Raw genomic sequence first — 17,464 nt, forward strand, 5'->3', positions numbered from 1 at the left:
TCCCAAAAAACTCCTAACTGCCTTGACATTACTTGGTGGAGGTAGTTTTTCAATGAGTTCCACCTTAGCTTTGTCCACCTCAATGCCTCTATTAGACACCTTATGGCCAAGGACTATTCCTTCTGTGACCATGAAATGACACTTTTCCCAGTTTAATACTAGGTTGGTCTCTTGGCATCTCTTAAGCACCAAGGCAAGGTGGTGTAAGCAGCTAGGAAAAGAATTTCCAAACACAAAAAAATCATCCATGAAAACTTCAATAAACTTTTCGATCATGTCCGAAAAGATGGACAGCATGCACCTTTGGAAAGTTGCAGGTGCATTGCACAATCCAAAGGGCATGCGTCTATACGCAAAAACTCCATATGGACAAACAAACGATGTTTTCTCTTGATCTCTTGGATCAACTACTATCTGATTATAGCCTGAGTATCCATCCAGAAAGCAATAATAAGCATGTCCTGCAAGCCTTTCAAGCATCTGATCCATGAATGGGAGTGGAAAATGATCTTTTCTAGTGGCTTCATTGAGCTTCCTGTAGTCTATGCACATCCTCCACCCAGTGACAGTTCTTGTGGGTATGAGTTCGTTCCTCTCATTTGGCACCACAGTTATGCCACCTTTCTTGGGAACTACATGGATGGGACTAACCCATGGGCTGTCAGAAATGGGGTAGATTACCCCTGCCTGCCATAACTTCATGACCTCCTTTTGTACCACTTCTTTCATGACGGGATTCAATCTTCTCTGAGCTTGAATGGAGGGTCTAGCATCCTCTTCTAACAAGATTTTATGCATGCATATGGATGAACTTATCCCCTTCAAATCAGCTAGAGTCCATCCAATGGCATCTTGATGAGTTTGTAGCACCTTGATCAATTCTTCTTCCTGTTCTTGGCTCAGGGCAGAGCTAATGATAACAGGATGGCTCTCATCACTACCCAAGTATGCATACTTGAGATTAGGGGGCAATGCTTTGAGCTCAGGTTTTGGTGCTTCCTTTTCTTCTTTCACTTTCTCTGGCATGCTTAGCATGGTTGTTTCAGCAGCCTTGATGTCACTAACTTCAATATCCTTGGTGAACTCCTCCTCTGCCACTTCCCTTGTGGTTTCCTCAAAGGTTTCTTGTATTGCAATGTCCACTACATCCACCCTCATGCATTCCTTTAGTGATTCTGATGGATAGCTCATTGCCTTGAATACGTTAAACACCAATTTCTCATCATGTAGTCTAAGAGTGAGTTCACCCTTTTGGACATCTATGATGGCTCCAGCAGTAGCCAGGAAGGGTCTTCCCAGAATTATGGAAGCTTTGGCTTCTTCCTCCATATCTAACACCACAAAATCGGCCGGAAATATAAAATCTCCCACTTTCACCAACAAATCCTCAACTATCCCATGAGGGAACTTAAAAGTTCGATCTACCAATTGGAGGGCCATTCTTGTTGGTTTGGCTTCCTCAATCTTCATTCTTTTCATCATTGTTAGAGACATCAAATTGATACTGGCCCCTAAGTCACATAAGGCCTTCTCCACCATGACTTCTCCTATGATGCAGGGGATTTGGAAACTGCCTGGATCCTTCAATTTCTGAGGCAATTTGTGCTGAATGATGGCACTGCATTCTTCAGTTAACAACACAGTTTCCTCATTTCTCCAGCTTCTCTTCTTGGTCATTAATTCCTTTAAGAATTTTGCATAGAGTGGCATTTGCTCTATTGCCTCAGCAAACGGAATGTTGATTTGAAGCTTCTTGAAAATCTCCAAGAATCTGGAGAATTGGCCATCCTTTTCACTTTTCATCAAACGCTGAGGATATGGTACTTTGGGTGTATAAGGCTTCAGGACCTCTTTTTCTTTTTCTTTTGTTGCAGATGGTGTAAAAGATTGTCCCTGTTCCTTGTCTCCCACATCTTCCTTTGCTTCATCCTCTGTGGTTTCCTTTGAGATCTCCCTTAGCTTCTTTCCACTTCTGAGTGTTATGGCTTTACATTCTTCCCTTGCAATAGCCTTGGCAGCATGAGAAACGCTTGGCCCAGGGGTTTGCTTAGACAAATACACAATTTGATTTTCTAGCTTCTGGATGGCAGCTCCTTGGTTTTGCAAGTTAGAATTTACTTCTTCCTTAAAAGCTTTCAAATCGGTTATGTCTTGACTCATGGTTGCAAGCATTCCTTCTATCCTGTTTAATTGATCTTGAAATTGTTGGTTCGGATTGGATTGGTCAGATTGGTTATTTTGGCCATGATATGGTGGTTGGGAGTAAGTGTTTTGTGTGGCTTGGTATGATCTTTGGTTGGAGTTTTGGTATGTGGAATTGTTATGTTGGTTGTGGTTGTAAGGTTTGTGGTTTTGTGGTTGGCTTTGCTGGTTTCCCCACCCAAAGTTTGGGTGGTTTTTCCATCCTGGGTTGTAAGTGTTAGAATGTGGATCATATGGTTGCCTTTGTTGATTTCCCACATAGTTGGCTTCTTCCCAATCACCTCCTTCAATGCTTACTTCCTCTTGATCTTGTGTGTGTAGTGCAGCCACTTGCTTTGTGTCTAATTTCCTGGTGAGCTCTGCTAGTTGCTTGGCAAACACCTTGTTTTGGGCTAGAATTGTATCAACATGGTTCAGCTCCATGACTCCCTTAGTGTTGTGCCTCTCTGAAGCATAGTAGTATTCATTCTCAGCCACTGTCTCAATCACTTCAATGGCTTCTTCCACAGTCTTTTCCCTGTTCAATGCCTCCTGATGAATGGTCTACAGCCTTCCTTGATTCATAAGAAAGTCCATCATAGAAAATATGCAATTGCACCCAGTCATGGAACATGTCTGGTGGGCATTTCCTTGTCAATTCTTTGAACCTCTCCCATGCCTCGTAGAGTGTCTCACCATCTTGTTGTCTAAAAGTCTGAACCTCAGATCGAAGCCTATTGACCTTTTGTGGAGGGTAGAAGCGTGCCAGAAACTTGCTTTCCACCTCATCCCAGGTTGTTAGGCTCCCCCTTGGGAATGATTCCAGCCATTTAGCTGCCTTGTCCCTAAGTGAAAATGGGAACAAGAGCAGTTTATAGGCATCTTCCTGGACTCCATTGGATTTCACAGTGTCGCAAATTCTCAAGAATTTTGTGAGATGTTGGTTTGGGTCTTCATTAGCACTTCCACCAAATGAACAATGATCCTCCACCAATGATATTAGCTGTGGTTTGAGTTCAAAATTGTTGGCCTGAATGGGTGGTTTCTGGATGCTGCTACCACAATTCCCAGAAGTTGGGTTTATGTATGAACCAAGAACCATCCTCTCAGGAATGGCATTGTTACCATCAGCCCTCTCATGGTTGTGAACTTCTCTATCCATGTTGAGATCTAGAGCTTCCTCAAAGTTGTCCTCAGACTCTCCTTCAGATTCTTCTTCTCTCAGTACTCTCTTCCCTCTTGCTTCCCTTCTAAGTCTATGAAGGGTCCTCTCTGGTTCGGTATATGGAGGAGTTGTTGTCTCTCCTCTCCTACCTGTCATACAAGAACACACCACAAGCAACAAACAAGTTGAATACTCTTGGTTAGTGGAAGAGTATGGGTAGAGCAGTTGAGGAATTAATTCAAATAGTTAGTGGGTCAGTGAGTTAGTTGCTTGAAATGAAAGGCATAAGAAAAAAAAGCAAATAACAGAGTGCAGAAATTAAATTCAACAAGTAACTTGGAATAAATTAACAAAACAAGAAAAATGCTCAATCTAGTTAACTTCCAATTTGAGAATTGTCAATCGAAAACCAATCCCCGGCAACGGCGCCATAAACTTGATCTAGCATAACTTGATATGCTACGATTTAGGAAATTGCACGATCGGCAAAAATTCCTTCCGGCAAGTGCACCGGTTATCGTCAAGTAAAAACTCACAATAGAGTGAGGTCGAATCCCACAAGGATTGGTTGAGTGAGCAATTCGAATTAGAAGTGTGTTCTAGTTGAGCGGAATCAAGATTTAGATGAGACTTGCGGAATGTAAAATTGCATGAATTAAAGAGCGAGAAACTAAATTGCTGGAATTAAATGGGATGGGGGTGATTGCATGAATTTAAATTGCAGAATGTAAAGAGAAAGTGTAGATCAGAAATGGGGAGTTCATTGGGTGTTAGGAGATATTGAGATCTCCGAATCAAAACATTTTTATCTCTTCCTCAACCAATGCATTCATTGAATTTTGCTTGGCAATCTTATATAATTGGATCCCAATCCTTTGGCTCACCAATTCTCTCTAAAAACAAACAAATTCCCAATCCCTTGGTTTAAATGTTCATAAGAAGAGATGATGCTCGATCACTGATTATACCACACAGTTTCATGAACCACAATTTGGTAGGATTACATGTCACAATATCCATCCAAACCCCAATCCAATTCACTGTGAGAAAGCTTCTCTAGCATGAATCCTCCATTCCTTTCCCAAGGTTCCGAAGGATTCCAATTATGGGTAGTTTCTTTCCCAAGACAACTACCCAATGGAATTAGATCGAGAAGCTTTCTAACAAAATTCAAGAGAAAAGATTGAAGAAGAAGATAAAAACTATTATTGATTCATTGAATTACAATAGAGCTCCCTAACCCAATGAAAGGGGTTTAGTGAATCATAGCTCTGAATTCAATTACAAAAGTATGAAAATTCCAAAGTGTCAAAAAGTGCTAACTAACTTCAATTCTATCCTATTTATACACTTTCTAATTTGAGCTTCTGTTGTGTTTCTTGGGCTTTGAGGCCTTTCCTTGATTTCCTTTTGCTTTGGGTTTATGGTCCATAATCCTGATGAGGCTGTGATCCAATTCTGTAACATTCATTGAGCAAACTTAGTGATAAACAAGTAATGACACAAGACTCAACAAATTGAAGTTCCAGACTCATCAATTCTTCAGGCCCAATCTCATAAACCATGATATTCAATTGGGTTTCATACCATAATAGGTTTAAGTTAATATTTGTGCTCAAATGCTAACTTAAACCTCAATATAATTGGCCCAGAAACCCTTTCAAAGAGTGGCGTTTAAGTTGAAGTTTAAGTTTCAGTTTAAGGTTAAACTGAAACTTAAACGTGGAATTGGAAGAAAGCAACCCAGGAGGGTAATTGATCGAACACGTTTAAGCTTCAGTTTAAGGTTAAACTGAAGCTTAAACGTGGAAATGAAGATTGCAACCCTGGAGGCAATTCTTGGTCGAACACGTTTAAGCTCCAGTTTGAGGTCAAACTGGAGCTTAAACGTGGAAATGAGAAGGCAACCCTGGAGGAGCAAAAACGCCGAACACGTTTAAGCTCCAGTTTGAGGTCAAACTGGAGCTTAAACGTGGGAATGAAGAAGGTAGCCCAGGAGTGTGAATGTCGAACACGTTTAAGCTCCAGTTTGAGGTCAAACTGGAGCTTAAACGTGGAAATGGCTTCCTGGTGCATAATATGGTTCGAACACGTTTAACCTCCAGTTTGAGGTCAAACTGGAGGTTAAACGTGGAAATACTCCCTTGGTGCCATTCTCATTCTGGCGTTTAACCTTCAGTTTAAGGTTAAACTGGAGGTTAAACGCCAGTTTCCTCTTTTCTCAGCTTTCATGATTCTGGCATTTAACCTTCAGTTTAACCTTAAACTGAAGGTTAAACGCCAACTTCAGCTTTTGGTGCATTTCTTATTCTGGCGTTTAACTTCCAGTTTAAGGTTAAACTGGAGGTTAAACGCCACTTTCAGCATTATATGGCACATGTGATCTTCAAGCTTCCTTTATTGATTTTGTTGCTTCCTTGCCTAGCCTCTTCTTCCCTGAAATCATCCACACAATTGCATCAAAGTCTTGCAAAATTTCATGAGAATTCTTCCATTCATAGCATTCAAGTAATATAACTAAAAACTCATGGAATTTGCATCAAAATTACACTGTTTGGATGATTCATTACTTTGTTGTTCATTTAACCATTCTTGGTTACTTTAAGCTCAAGAAAATGCATAAAACAACTAAAACTAACAGAAAAATGCTAGTGAAACTAGCCTAAGATGCCTTGGCATCATCAATCCTTCATAGAAGTTTTGAAGTTTATCCCATTCATTGAACATTTCTGGTGGACACTTCCTGAGTAAAGCTTTGTATCTTTCCCATGCATCATACAATGACTCTCCATCCATCTGGGTGAATGTTTGGACCTCTGTTTTGAGTCTGATAATCCTTTGGGAAGGATAGAACTTGGCTAGGAATTTGCTCACTAAGTCTTCCCAATTATTGATGCTTTCTTTGGAAAATGTCTATAGCCATTGAGTGGCCTTATCCTTCAGAGAGAATGGAAACAGCAGTAGCTTATAGATGTCTGGATGCACACCACTTGTTTTGACAGTTTCACAAATCCTGAGGAAGATGGATAAGTGTTAGTTTGGATCTTCAAGTGGATCTCCTCCATAGGAGCAATTGTTCTGCACCAGAGTGATAAGTTGAGGCTTCAACTTGAAATTATTTGCATGAACGTTGGGAGTGAGTATGCTACTCCCGCAGTTTCTTGCATTGGGGATAGTGTAAGAGGCCAACACCCTTTTTGCAGGCTGGGTATTGTTGCTCACTCCCTCTTCACGCACCTCAGCCTCCATGACTTGCAAAAATCACAAATAAACCAAATGAAACATGGACATTCTAATGCTAGAATGTGATTAGTGGGTTAGGTGACACAATGTGTCAAACAGTTGATGTGCTTAGTAAAAATAAAGAAAAATAAAGAAAAAGTGCTTAATCTAGATCACCACCACACTTAATCATTGTCAATCTATTTCAATCCCCGGCAACGGCGCCAAAAACTTGATGTTGTGGAAAACGATCCAACACAAACTCACCGGCAAGTGTACCGGGTCGCATCAAGTAATAATAACTCACATGAGTGAGGTCGATCCCACATGGATTGAAGGATTGAGCAATTTTAGTTTAGTGGTTGATTTAGTCAAGCGAATCAAGTATTGGTTGAGTGGTTTATAATTGACAGAAGCTAAATTGCTTGAAATGTAAAGGAAGAGGGAAGATTTGCAGTGAATTAAAGATAACAGAAAGTAAAAGTGCTGAATCTTAAAGAACGAGTAAATTAAATTGCAGAAACTTAGATTGCAAGAAATATAAATGGCTGAAGCTTAAAGTGCAAGAAATGTAAATTGCTTGAATCATAAAAGGAATTGGGAATTGGGATTGAAGAATTTAAACAAGACAGAAATAAATTGCAACTAGCAGAAGAACTAAATATGAATTGAAGTGCAAGAGATCTCAAACAGAAAGATAAAAATGCTTGTAGAATGAAAATAGAAAATGACTGATGCTAAATTGCAGCAAATTAAAAGAGGTTGTAGATCTCAGGAGTGGAAGAGACTAGAAAACAAGTCTAGATCTCAAATCCTTCCTTGATCCAACAGGAACAATTGCAAAAGAACTAAAGGAAAGTAGATTGCAGAAAGAGTAGAAGATGAAGCAGTAAATAGAGATTGAAATTCAATTATGCAAAAAAGTAAAACAAGAGATCACAAGGTGAGATTGAAACAGAAGTTCTTCAATTCTTCACCCAAGATCCAAAGCAAGAAAATTAAAGAGTGCTCAAGCAAGAACAAGGAAGAAGAGAGATCAATTCTCCTTCCCAATTCTCTAAGATCTAAATTCAAAAGTAAAAGCTTAAAATGAAAATGAAAGTAAAAAGGAAAATTCAAAAGTGATTCTAGGGGTCCTAATTACATCAAACTAGCTCCTATTTATATACCTTCCATTCTTGGATTTTGAAATTTGGATGGGCTTTTGATTTGGTGAAGATTTGAATTTAATTGGATTTTTAATTGATTTTCCAGCCCATGAAGGTTCCAGGAGGATGCTTAGCTCACAAGTTGAGCTAAGCATTGAGGCTTTGTGTGTGGATCCTTTTGTAGCATGAAAGGCATCAGAGGAATGCTCAGCTCACTTTGTGAGCTGAGCATTGGTGCCTTGGTGCAAAATTGTTGCGCGCCTTGTGCCCCTGGACCGTGTCAAGATGCGCGCTCCACTTCCCTGGCCCGTGTCAAGATGCTTGTGTGATGCACCATGGGTAGTGCTCAGCTCTCCAAGTGAGCTGAGCATTGAGGCATCCAAGGGAAGGTCCTTGGTTCGAAACTTGAGGGAAGCATGCGCTGAAGCTTTTCTCTTGGTGAAGGAAGTGGCGCCTTGCTCCTGGCTTCCTCTAGGTGCTTGGTTCGAACCTTGGAGGATGCATTTGGCCATTTTTGGTTCATTTTCCCTTGTGAGTAGCGCTCCCCCAACCCCCTTTGGTCATGGGTTCAATCCTTGGAACAAGCATTGGCAAATTATTTTCTTTGATTTATTTCTTGTGAGAGCTCGATAATGCTCACTTGGTGAGCTGAGCATTGTTTTTCCTTTCCTTGTTTCTTGGCTTCATATTGTGCTCAGCTCACAAAGTGAGCAGAGCATTGTGCCTTGGTCCCTTGAGGGAAAATGTAGCGCTCCCTTGGTGAGCATGGTGCTCTTGGAGAGAGCTTCATGGTTTTCCTTCATTGTTGTGCCACACTTCTTCCTTCCTTGGCCACACTTCTTAGGCCACGCTTTCTTCTTTTCTTCCTTTCTTCACCTACAATTAATCAAAACAACCAATCAAATTATCACCAGATTCACAAGGTTTATAAATCATTAAAAAATCAATTAAATTTAGCCTAAACCTCATGATTTAGCATCAATTAGATGGTGGTTGTTTGATTCAAAGAAGTCATGCATTTCCATTCCAAATTACTTACTTAGAATGCAAGAAAGTGCATAAAACCTAATGAAAACAAAGAAAAAGACTAGTGAAACTAGGCTAAGATGACTTGTCATAAAAAAGGAGTTCCCTATTGAGGACCTAAAGGAATCTGAGGCTCATATAGAGACCATAGAGATTCCATTAAACTTCCTTCTGCCGTTCAAGAGCTCTAAGAACTATTCTTCCTCTGAAGAGGATGAAGATGTAACTGAAGAGCAAGTTGCTCAATATCTAGGAGCCATCATGAATCTGAATGCCAAGTTGTTTGGCAATGAGACTTGGGAAGATGAACCTCCTTTGCTCATTAGTGAACTAAATACATGGGTTCAGCAAACTTTACCTCAAAAGAAACAAGATCCTGGTAAATTCTTAATACCCTGTACCATAGGCACCATGACCTTTGAGAAGGCTCTGTGTGACCTGGGGTCAGGTATAAATCTCATGCCACTCTCTGTAATGGAAAAACTGGGAATCTTTGAGGTACAAGCTGTAAGAATCTCATTAGAGATGGCAGACAAGTCAATAAAACAAGCTTATGGATTGGTAGAGGACGTGTTAGTGAAGGTTAAAGTCCTTTACATCCCTGCTAATTTCATAATCTTAGACATTGGGAAGGATGAGGATGAATGCATCATCCTTGGAAGAACCTTCCTAGCCACAGCAGGAGCTGTGATTAATGTTGACAGAGGAGAGCTAGTCCTTCAATTGAATGGGGACTACCTTGTGTTTAAAGCTCAAGGATCTTCTTCTGCAACCATGGAGAGGAAGCATGAAAAGCTTCTCTCAATACAGAGTCAAACAAAGCCCCCACAATCAAACTCTAAGTTTGGTGTTGGGAGGTCTCAGCAATGCTCTGAACATCTGTGAAGCTCTATGAGAGCTCACTGTCAAGCTATTGACATTAAAGAAGCGCTTTTTGGGAGGCAACCCAATTTTTATTTATCTATATTTCTATTGTTCTTTTATGTTTTATTAGGTTTATGATCATGTGGAGTCACAAAACAATTGCAAAAATTAAAAATAGAATAAAAAACAACAGAAGAAAAAGCACACCCTGGAGGAAGAGCTGTCTGGCATTTAAACGCCAGAAACAAGCATCTGTCTGGCGTTTAATGCCAGAAACAAGCACCAAGTTGGTGTTTAACGCCAGAAACAAGCATCAAGCTGGCGTTAAACGCCAGAAACAAGCTACCTTTGAGCATTTAATGCCAGAAACAAGCATCAGTCTGGTGTTAAACGCCAGAATTGCATACAGAGGGCGTTTTACACGCCTAAAAGGTGCATGGATGAGAAATCCTTGACACCTCAAGATCTATGGATCCCACAGGATCACCCCAAGATCTGTGGATCCCACAGGATCCCTACCTACCCCACCTCTCTCTTCTTCACACAATCCAATAACACTATACCCTTCACCAATCACCTCAATCTCTCTTCCCCATTACCCCTTCACCAATAACATCCATCAACTCTTCCCCATAAACCCCACCTACCTTCAAATTCAAAATCTCTTTTCCACCCAAATCCACCCTAAATGACCGAACCTAAACCCCTCTCCCTCCACTATATAAACCTCTCATTCCTTCTTCATTTTCACACAAGACCCTTTCTTCTCCCCTTTGGCCGAAACCCACAACTCTCTCCCTCTCCTCCATATCTTCTTCTTCTTCTTCTTTTATTCTTTCTTTTTTTTGCTCAAGGGTGAGCAACATTCTAAGTTTGGTGTGGTAAAAGTATAGCTTTTTGTTTTTCCATAACCATTGATGGCACCTAAGGCCAGAGAAACCTCAAGAAAGAGAAAAGGGAAGGCGATTGCTTCCACCTCTGAGTCATGGGAGATGGAGAGATTCATCTCAAAAGCCCATTAAGACAACTTCTATGAAGTTGTGACCAAGAAAAAAGTGATCCCTAAGGTCCCTTTTAAGCTCAAAAAGGGCGAATATCTGGAGATCCGACATGAGATTAGAAGAAGAGGTTGGGAAGTTCTCACCAACCCCATTTAACAAGTTGGAATCTTAATGGTTCAAGAGTTCTATACTAATGCATGGATCACTGGAAACCATGATTAAAGTATGAACTCGGATCCAAAGAATTGGCTTACAATGGTTCAAGGGAAATTCTTAGATTTCAGTCCGGAGAATGTAAGGTTGGCGTTTAACTTGCCTATGATGCAAGAAGACGCATGCCTCTACACTAAAAGGGTCAACTTTGATCAAAGGTTGGACCAAGTCCTCATGGACATATGTGTGGAAGGAGCTCAATGGAAAAGAGATTCAAAAGGCAAGCCGGTTCAATTGAAAAGATTGGACCTTAAGCCTGTGGATAGAGGATGATTGGAGTTCATCCAACGCTCCATCATCCCTACTAGCAACCAATCCAAAGTAACTGTGGATCGGTCCATCATGATCCATCGCATCATGATTGGAGAGAAAGTAGAAGTTCATGAAGTCATCTCTCTAGAACTCTAAAAAGTAGCCGAAAAGCCCTCCACCTTGGCAAGGCTAGCTTTTCTCATCTCATTTTCCATCTATGCAACTTAGCTGGAGTTGTCATAGAAGGAGACATCCTCATTGAAGAGGACAAGCCATCACTAAGAAGAGGATGGAGCAAACAAGAGAGCCCATTCATGGATCTCAAGAGACGCATGAGGAAGCTTATCATCAAGAAATCCCTGAGATGCCTCAAGGGATGCATTTTCCTCCAAACAACTATTGGGAACAACTCAACACTTCTCTAGAAAGATTGAGTCATGACATGAACCAATTAAGGGTAGAACACCAAGAGCACTCCATCATTCTCAATGAGATTAGAGAAGATCAAAGAGCTATGAGGGAGGAGCAACAAAGGCAAGGAAGAGACATAGAGGAGCTCAAGGACACCATTGGTCCTTCAAGAAGAAGGCGCCACCATCACTAAGGTGGACTCATTCCTTAACTTCCTTGTTCTTATCTCTCTGTTTTTCGATTTTATGCTATATGTTTGTCTATGTTTTGAGTCTTTACTACATGATCATTAGTATTTAGAGACTATGTCCTAAGGCTGTGAATAATTCCATGAATCCTTCACCTTTCTTAAATGAAAAATGTTTTTAATACAAAAGAATAAGAAGTACATGAGTTTCAAATTCATCCTTGAAATTAGTTTAATTATATTGATATGGTGACAATACTTTTTGTTTTCTGAATGAATGCTTGAACAGTGCATATTTTTGATCTTGTTATTTATGAATGTTAAAATTGTTGGCTCTTGAAAGAATGATGAACAAAGAGAAATGTTATTGATAATCTGAAAAATCATGAAATTGATTGTTGAAGCAAGAAAAAGCAGTGAAAAAGAAGAAGCTTGCGAAAAAAAAGCAAGCAGAAAAAGCCAATAGCCCTTAAAACCAAAAGGCAAGGGTAAAAAGGATCCAAGGCTTTGAGCATCAATGGGTAGGAGGGCCCAAGGAAATAAAATCCAGGTCTAAGCGGCTAAATCAAGATGTCCATAACCATGTGCTTGTGTCATCAAGGTCCAAGTGAAAAGCTTGAGACTGAGTGGTTAAAGTCGTGATCCAAAGCAAAAAGAGTGTGCTTAAGAGCTTTGGACACCTCTAACTGGGGACTTTAGCAAAGCTGAGTCACAATCTGTGAAGGTTCATCCAGTCATGTGTCTGTGGCATTTATGTATCCGGTGGTAATACTGGAAAACAAAGTGCTTAGGGCCACGGCCAAGACTCATAAAAGTAGCTGTGTTCAAGAATCAACATACTTAACTAGGAGAATCAATAATACTATTTGAACTCTGAGTTCCTATGGATGCCAATCATTCTAAACTTCTAAGGATAAAGTGAGATGCCAAAACTGTTCAGAAGCAAAAAGCTACAAGTCCCGCTCATCTAATTAGAACTAATATTCATTGATATCTTGAGATTTATAGTATATTTTCTTCTTTTTATCCTATTTGATTTTCAGTTGCTTGGGGACAAGCAACAATTTAAGTTTGGTGTTGTGATGAGCGGATAATTTATACACTTTTTGGCATTATTTTTAGGTAGTTTTTAGTAAGATCTAGTTACTTTTAGGGATGTTTTTATTAGTTTTTATGCAAAATTCCATTTCTGGACTTTACTACGAGTTTGTGTATTTTTCTGTGATTTCAGGTATTTTCTGGCTGAAATTGAGGGACCTGAGCAAAAATCTGATAGGAGGCTGAAAAAGGACTACAGATGCTGTTGGATTCTGACCTCCCTGCACTCGAAATGAATTTTCTGGAGCTACAAAACTCCAAATAGTGCGCTCGCAATTGCGTTGGAAGGTAGACATCCAGGGCTTTCCAGAAATATATAATAGTTCATACTTTATTTGAGTTTAGACGATGCAAACTGGCGTTCAACGCCAGTTCCATGCTGCATTTTGGAGTAAAACGCCAGAAACACGTCACAAACCAGAGTTAAACGCCGAAAACAAGTTACAACTTGGCGTTTAACCCCAAGAGAAGCCTCTGCACGTGTAAAACTCAAGCTCAGCCCAAGCACACACCAAAGTGGGCCCCAGAAGTGGATTTCTGCACTAAGACTTATTTATTATTGTAAACCCTAGTAACTAGTCTAGTATAAATAGGACTTTTTATTATTGTATTTGTATCTTTTGATCAATCTTTGGATCTATTTTTGGATTATCTATTGATCCTTTGATCACATTTTGTGGGCTGGCCTCACGGCCATGCCTGGACCTTTATCACTTATGTATTTTCAACGGTGGAGTTTCTACACACCATAGATTAAGGTGTGGAGCTCTGCTGTTCCTCGAGTATTAATGCAATTACTATTATTCTTCTATTTAATTTAGCTTATTTTTATTCTAAGATATTCATTGTAGTTCAACATGATGAATGTGATGACCCGTGACACTCATCATCATTCTCACCTATGAATGCGTGCCTGACAACCATTTCCGTTTTACCTTAGATTAAGCGCGTATCTCTTAGCCTCTATTCTGAAAGATCGGAGTCTTCATGGTATAAGCTAGAATTATTGGCGGCCATTCCTAAGATCCGAAAAGTCTAAACCTTGTCTGTGGTATTTCGAGTAGGATCTGAGATGGGATGACTATGACGAGCTTCAAACTCGCGAGTGTTGGGCGTAGTGACAGACGCAAAAGAATCACTGGATTCTATTCCAACATGATCGAGAACCGACAGATGATTAGCCATGCTATGACAGCGCATTTGGACCATTTTCACAGAGAGGATGGGAAGTAGCCATTGACAACGGTGACACCCTACATACAGCTTACCATAGAAAGGAGTAAGAATGATTGGATGAAAGCAGTAGGAAAGCAGAGATGCAGAAGGAACATAGCATCTTCATGCGCTTATCTGAAATTTCCACCAATAAATTACATAAGTATATCTATCTTTATTTTATGCTTTATTTATCTTTATATTCGAAAAGTATTATAACCATTAGAATCCGCCTGACTGAGATTTACATGATGACCATAGCTTGCTTCATACCGACAATCTCCGTGGGATCGAACCTTACTCACGTAAGGTATTACTTGGACGACCTAGTGCACTTGCTGGTTAGTTGTCCGAAGTTGTGACAAAGTGTGATTCATGTTTGAGAGCTCCAAGTCTTTGGCGCCATTGTTGATGATCACAATTTCGTGCACCATTTGCATGAACAACTTTGGCCATTTTCCCATTGCCGTGGTTGAGAATATTGTCAAACACATGGTAGTCGTGATGGTGATGGGGATTAGTTTTAGTTTGTTGTAAGCGGAAGCAAATGTGGAGAAGGTCGGCGTAGACTTGTGAGATGGAAGGAGGGGAAGGGGAAGGGCAGTGCTAAATGGTGAGTGAATAAGGTCTTAAAAATAAGAAACCTTGGACTTGAGGTGCAACTGCAAGATGCATAAACAAACAAACAAAACTACCTTGTTAATGCTTCTATTGCATAGATGCGTATTAGGTGCTGTGAAAATGAAAGAAAGGAATTGGGTAAGGGTCCTATTTAAAGAAAACAGTTTGCGGCTAATCACATTTTAGTCCATATAAAATGTTGTAGCACTAATTCACTATATGTTAATCTTATTCACTATATGTTAATCTTAAAATGTTTTATAATTTTCCATAAGGACTAAAGTAATAACATTAAAAGATAAACTTTGTAACTATTTCAAATTAATAGGTTAGGTAATGACAACAATTTTAAGGACAGTGTAACTTACATTTCAGTAGTATCTTTTTAAGGAGTATAAAAAAAGGATGGTACTAAAATAATTACAATAGAAGTTAAGTTAATCCTCTGTTTTATAGGTGCCAATGCAATTAGAAGAATAATTTAAGCTTTAAAAAACATATTGGAAATGTGCATTTAATAGCTTCAAAGTTCCACCAGACAATTTAAGCTTTAATTACAATTAATAACTTCAAACCTAAAGGTCAAAGAACTGAAAGATGGAAGCACTTCAAATGCAATTAGACCAAAAACTATAAAAAGCTTATAAAATTGATTCATATTCAGTCTTTCCAAGTTCCACTTAAAATAAAAACTCAAAAATACTCCAAAAAAAAGGGCATAGTGATTATTCCTATTTCCAAATGCAATTATTAGATAATGTAATCCTATTACAAGTACTCTATAAAATTTTCAATTTTGAGTCATTACCATGGTTAGGTAATAATAGTTTTGTCCATAGTTATTAGAACCGAACCGACAATCAACCCGGTCATATGACTGAGTCACCAAGTTACTAGTTCAATCGGTGGGTCACTAATTCACCCGGTTAACTCGGTCATAATTAAAAAATATAAAATAATATAAATAAAATTAAAATTATGTATTAAAATTTAAAATGTAAGTCTTTACAAACATTATAATAATAATCAAATATTAATTTTGTTCATATTTATGCCTGAATCTCTATAGACAAATAAAAGATGAGAAATGTTATTCCAACAGAAGTTTTGTTCATATTTATGCCTGAATCTCTGTAGAAATATTAGATAACCTATATACTCCTTCAGTTGTGGACTTGTGGCCACCTAGACAGATAAAAATAGCTAATAATGTTATATATACTGAAAAGAAAAAAAATTAATACTCCATTTTGAAAATGGCCTAACTAAAAATAAAGAGTACAAAAACACCTCGTTCAAAGATAAGACTTCAGAGACTATTTAAGATATAATGATATATACTACAAAGTGAAATTACACCAATAGACATGTTCAAAATGATCCAGCATTTATATAAATATATTACCAATAAATCTATCAGGAACCTAAAGAAAGATAACAAATTTGTACAAGAAGATCCTTACTAAACTGAATGTCTGAGAATTAACAAGTAAATGATCCCAAAACTACACCCAAGATGAACTATCAACACCAAATCCAGCATAAAATCACAATCCAATTCAAAACAGATCCAATTACAAGAAATACACACTTCAAACAGGTAACCAACAATTCTATACCAAAAATCCAAATGCATAGTTTGAACTTAATAGGATTGGATCAGATCTAATGATCTCAAATCAAACTACAGACAAAACAAATATAAAGTTTTGACTCAAAACCAGAATTTATAATTGGGAAAATACTATCAAAGAAAATATATGGAAGCAACAAACAACATTTAATTTGATTTCCATTTTAGCATTCAGCAACAAACATTACAAAACAGCAACAAATAATTCCTAATCACACTAAACCTGAAATCAATAAAGCTAACAGAGCATAATCCCTAATTATAAAATAGCAACAAGTAATCCCTGATCACACTAAACCTGAAATCAATAAAGCTAACATAGCATAATCCCTAATTAAAAAATAGCAACAATTAATCCCTAATCCTTAATCCATTTTTAGCAACAGCAAGAAAATTTCAACAAAAAATTTAGGAATTTAAAAAAAAGCAATAGCACAAAATCAATTATTTGATTTTCATTAATCCATTCACAACTTCACATTCAAAAATTAGCAAATAGAGCATAAAAGGAAGAGAAGAACCGAAGAAGTGAAAGCAGTGCCACTAACCTTCGACGGAGACACAGGCGGCGACCGGCAAAACGACGACGAGCGGTTGATGCGTGAGCATCTTTTCTATCTTTTCCTAATGAATTTGCACTTAAATTGTTGAGTTTAATAAAGAATTAATTATCTTTTAGCCAATATGGATGCTACTTTGAGTCTTTTGCAATTTTTTTATTTTAGGTAGCATTCGGCGGAATTTGACGGAGTTTCTGCAGCACAAGAATCAAAGGAGATGGTTGCGAGGAGCGACGCGCACGCGAGCCTGACGCTTGCGTGTGAATTGAAGATTTGTTCAGCGACGCGTGTGCGTGACCGACGCGTCTGTGACTCGCAGAAAACACCATCGACGCGTACGCATGACTGACGCGTACGCGTGACATGTGCCACGTGTAGAAAAATGCAGAAAAACATTGGGGGCGATTTCTGGGTTGTTTTGACCCAGTTTCCAGCCCAGAAAAAACAGATTAGAAGCTATAGAATGGACAAATCAAGTGGTCCCCACCAATCGGCTGAAGACTTGTTAATTAATTCGAATTTAAATTCAAATCTTATTTTTAGGAAAAGATATTATTTTTAATTTTAGATAATTAGATTTTAAATTTATTAGGATTAGTTATAAATAGGAATTTAGATGCCATCAGATAGGGAACGTTGTACATTTTACCAGAATCCTTATTTTCTT

General features: G+C 38.7%; 1 non-coding gene across 1 annotated transcript; it reads left to right on the forward strand.

Moving 5' to 3' along the window:
- The first annotated feature begins 2,813 nt into the window (after nt 1-2,813).
- On the forward strand, nt 2,814-2,917 carry LOC112714053 (small nucleolar RNA R71). The gene has a single exon (XR_003159010.1). It is a non-coding gene; the product is annotated as a small nucleolar RNA R71 (small nucleolar RNA).
- The last annotated feature ends 14,547 nt before the right edge of the window (nt 2,918-17,464 follow it).

This window comes from Arachis hypogaea, chromosome 9 (assembly GCF_003086295.3).
Source record: "Arachis hypogaea cultivar Tifrunner chromosome 9, arahy.Tifrunner.gnm2.J5K5, whole genome shotgun sequence".
Lineage (NCBI taxonomy): Eukaryota > Viridiplantae > Streptophyta > Magnoliopsida > Fabales > Fabaceae > Arachis > Arachis hypogaea.